Source organism: Rhinichthys klamathensis, unplaced genomic scaffold (assembly GCF_029890125.1).
Source record: "Rhinichthys klamathensis goyatoka isolate OS25496 unplaced genomic scaffold, OSU_Roscu_1.1 h1tg000776l_1, whole genome shotgun sequence".
Classification (NCBI taxonomy): Eukaryota; Metazoa; Chordata; class Actinopteri; order Cypriniformes; family Leuciscidae; genus Rhinichthys; species Rhinichthys klamathensis.
Window position 1 is genome coordinate 760 of NW_026607175.1, and position 4,241 is coordinate 5,000.

At 41.8% G+C, this 4,241-nt stretch overlaps 1 long non-coding RNA gene across 2 annotated transcripts in view; it reads right to left on the reverse strand.

Annotated features, from left to right (window-relative positions):
• Positions 1–3,794: 3,794 nt before the first annotated feature.
• Positions 3,795–4,241, reverse strand: part of LOC130077760 (uncharacterized) — a 1,459-nt gene continuing 1,012 nt past the window's right edge. For both annotated transcript variants that reach the window (XR_008805825.1, XR_008805824.1), the window contains 2 exons: positions 3,939–4,184; positions 3,795–3,852 (listed from right to left, as the gene is read on the reverse strand). This is a non-coding gene — a long non-coding RNA (uncharacterized LOC130077760). The remainder of the gene's footprint in view (positions 3,853–3,938; positions 4,185–4,241) is intronic.

The window sequence follows — 4,241 nt, forward strand, 5'->3', positions numbered from 1 at the left end:
TGCACGTGTTCCTTTATCAGTATTTTCCTCGCATCTTTTTTCTCCTCTAATAACAAATTTGTCCATTTTGATTGTTAATTGATGCGTTTAAAATCTGCCAGAGCGCGCGCTTGCAATTGTGTGCGTTAACTGTGTTATTGTGAGTTCATAGTTGCGTCAGTACTGCGCATATGTGAAACCAGTAGCCTACATGATCACCAAAATTATTTTGACAAAAAAATAAATATTGTTCAAACTTATATTGGTTTAATAAATAAAATAAAAACAATAATGAAATATGAATCGTAAAACAATACGTTTTTTTTTTTTTTTTTTTTTACGTGATCAGCATCATGGGCCGCATCAGCATTTGCGACGGGCCGCATGCGGCCCGCGGGCCGCTGGTTGAGAACCACTGGTCTACGCCATTAAACGTCCGAGTGATTCCGCGTGTATGTGTACGCCGTTAAATGTCCGAGTGATTCCGCGTGTATGTGTACGCCGTTAAATGTCCGAGTGATTCCGCGTGTATGTGTACGCCGTTAAATGTCCGAGTGATTCCGCGTGTATGTGTACGCCGTTAAATTTCCGAGTGATTCCGCGTGTATGTGTACGCCGTTAAATGTCCGAGCGAAACGAAGCAAAATCTATATCTACATCTGTGGAGCGATATTTCTTTTCCTAGGATGGTAGGAGAAGACTCATAAATGGTATTAACCCCAGTGACGGGTAGGTTTAGGGACGGGGTTGGGGTAGGTCATATATTTATATATACATAATACATTAATATAACGTTAAGTCAAAGGCGTTGATAAACACGCTGAAAAGCGATTATGCGTGTTGATAGCACGCCAAAAATGGAAATACGAATTGGCGTGTCATACATACGCCATTTCATGAGATCAGTCTGAAAATGCTTATAATCTAAGATAAAGATGACTGTCAGCATGCAACAGAAACGCTAATGCAGTGTTCAGTGGCAGAGGTATTAGAAATATAACGAGGATCTTCAAATATAGTCTTTGACAACGAGGGACTCGGAATTAAAAAGCTTGAGAACCTTCAGGATCATTTAAATCCCAAATTTACTTCCAAATGCTTATAATCTAACACTCAAAATAAGATAATGTTGAAAGTCAGCATGCATCAGAAATTATTTCAACGCTTACTGTTAATGCAATGCTCAGTGGCTATTATGCATAAGCTTGCATTAGTTTCTGACAGCAATTAATCCACATTTCTGCATGCTGGAGATCTGCTGCACATCCGAGGCGCGAGCCTGTGTGATGACGCGGTCACGTGCCCGTCTCGCGCACGCAAACATATCATCACCAAAGGCAAATAAATTCACCAAACGCAGTGAAATCTGGCCTTTTATGAGAGTCAACAACATCGCGTTTTATTAGGGAACACAATAACTGCGTCAAAAACAAAAGCATTGTGGAATAAATAATACGATTAGAGAAAAGTGACGTGCGCCAACAAAGGGTTAACCGAACCAATCAGCGTAACGTTAAGGCTTAAACGCAGAGCCTACAGATGGAGAAAACCTTACAAAACCACAGACAACACGACTCTAAACTCCGACAGATGTATCCACAGAGATATATGAAACACACTGGAGTGTGTGTGTGTGTGTGTGTGATGATATGTGTGCTCTCCGGAAGCTCGACACGTACCTGAACACAGAGTCCTCTTTGCTGCTCTTCGCGGGCGGTGAAAGCGCATTTCTTTTGTTGAAGAGCTTGTGAAACAGCGTGGGGGCCATAATGGACCCACGATTTGAAGGAAAACTCCTTTTTGTGTTTAATTCCTGAGGCACACTCGACTCCAGCACACGGACTCCATTTGTGGGGCAGTCATATGACTGCCGTTAGTCACACGAGCTGCTTGGCAACGCCACTGCGCTCCGATTGGCCGATTATCTGCGGAGCTCCCCTCCGCGTTCCTGATTGGCTGATATTTTGGTTTTTAGACCACGTGGTCAGAATGGCTGTGTTGATGTTTTGGGGTTACATTTAAAACGGATGCATTTCAGCTGTAATGTATGGAAACATATTCCCGCCACTCGAGAAAAACAAAGATCATCATAAAACATAAATCATAATTAATACACACACACACACACTCACAATCAGACACAGACCATAAATCATAATTCATACTCACACACTGAGACTCACACTCAGACTCTCTCTCTCTCTCTCACTTTTTCACACACACACACACACACACACACACACACACACACACACACACACACACACACACACACACACACACACACACACACACACACACACACACACACACTCAAATCATAAATCATAATTAATACTCACACACACGCTCACACACACACACACACACACTGAGACTCACACTCAGACTCTCTCTCTCACACACACACACACACTGAGACTCACACTCAGACTCTCTCTCTCTCTCACACACACACACACACTGAGACTCACACTCAGACTCTCTCTCTCTCTCACACACACACACACACACACACACACACACACACACTCAAATCATAAATCATAATTAATACTCTCTCACACACACACACACACACACACACTGAGACTCACACTCAGACTCTCTCTCTCTCTCTCTCACACTTTTTCACACACACACACACACACACACACACACACACACACACACACACACACACACACACACACACACACACACACACTGAGACTCACACTCAGACACACACTCTCTCTCTCACTTTTTCACACACACACACACGCACACACACACACACGCTCTCACTTTTTCACACACACACACACACACACACACACACACACACACACACACACACACACACACACACACACACTCAAATCATAAATCATAATTAATATTCACACACACGCTCACACACACACACACACACACTCAAATCATAAATCATAATTAATACTCACACACACACACACACACACACTGAGACTCACACTCAGACTCTCTCTCTATCTCTCTCTCACACACACACACACACACACACACACACACACACACACACACACACACACACACACACACACACTCACTCACTCAAATCATAAATCATAATTAATACTCACACACACGCTCTCTCACACACACACACACACACACTGAGACTCACACTCAGACACACACTCTCTCTCTCTCTTTTTCACACACACACACACACACACACATAATCATAAAAAAAATCATAAATCATAATTAATACACAAACAGTCGAAATAATGAGACAAGAACTCATATTTATAAGATGAAAATGAAATTAGGACGAAAAAATTCGTATGACTAAATTCGACCTCATAATTACGTAACATGTCATAATTTCATAATTATGAGTAAAGGTCAAAAATATTACTTAGCATTTTTAATCTCATAATAATGACTTAGTATGTCATATTTATGATTCACCAAAGCATGATTGTTCATATAATAGCCATTAAATATAGCATTTCATCATTTTTATGCACAAAATAATTCGGTAAATCAAGATCAGTTGCACAATATTCTTTATTATTTGTCTTTTAGTATTTATTCATCTTTTAGGCCTACACATCAACATCTAGTATAAATAATTTCACTTATAAGGTTCTCTTCCCATTAAATTCCATGTAAAATCTCATCTATTCCACTGTTGGCTTCTCGTTATCGAGATTCTGCATTACAATCATCAGGTAAGTTCATATTACATAACTCGACTTCATAACTTGTACACATGCATGTTCCATAAGTGGATGCGATGTATCTGAACTATGGCTAGTGTTTGTTTCACCCAGAGACAGGAGTATCTCTGATGACGACAGCGGCGCCCTCTGCTGGTCAGAGCCCGCAGCGGCTGGACACGATCTACGGGAACAGAAACACATTCCCAAAGGAACATGAATCCCCTGTCGGTGTCTGCGTGTGTTTATGGGGAATGCGGGAAAAGTTACCGGTTTGGCGGGAAACATGAACGAGTGTGTTTGTTTCCGTCTGTGGAGAAAGGCTTCTCTCTCACACGCATCTGCAAAGTCGAAGAACCTCACAGGATTCTCTGAGGATCCGCTTCCGTCCGGAAGATCCCGGTTTTCCCGCCGCTCAATCTGAACTCGCTTGTGGCTCGACAGGTTCCGGACGCTCACGATGTCACTGAACGTCACCTTTCTGCATTTCAGCGGTTTTCTTTTCTCCGCAAAACACTGAAAGGGAAAATCTTTTCATTTTACTGTGGATGTTGAGTTATGATATTGTGTACA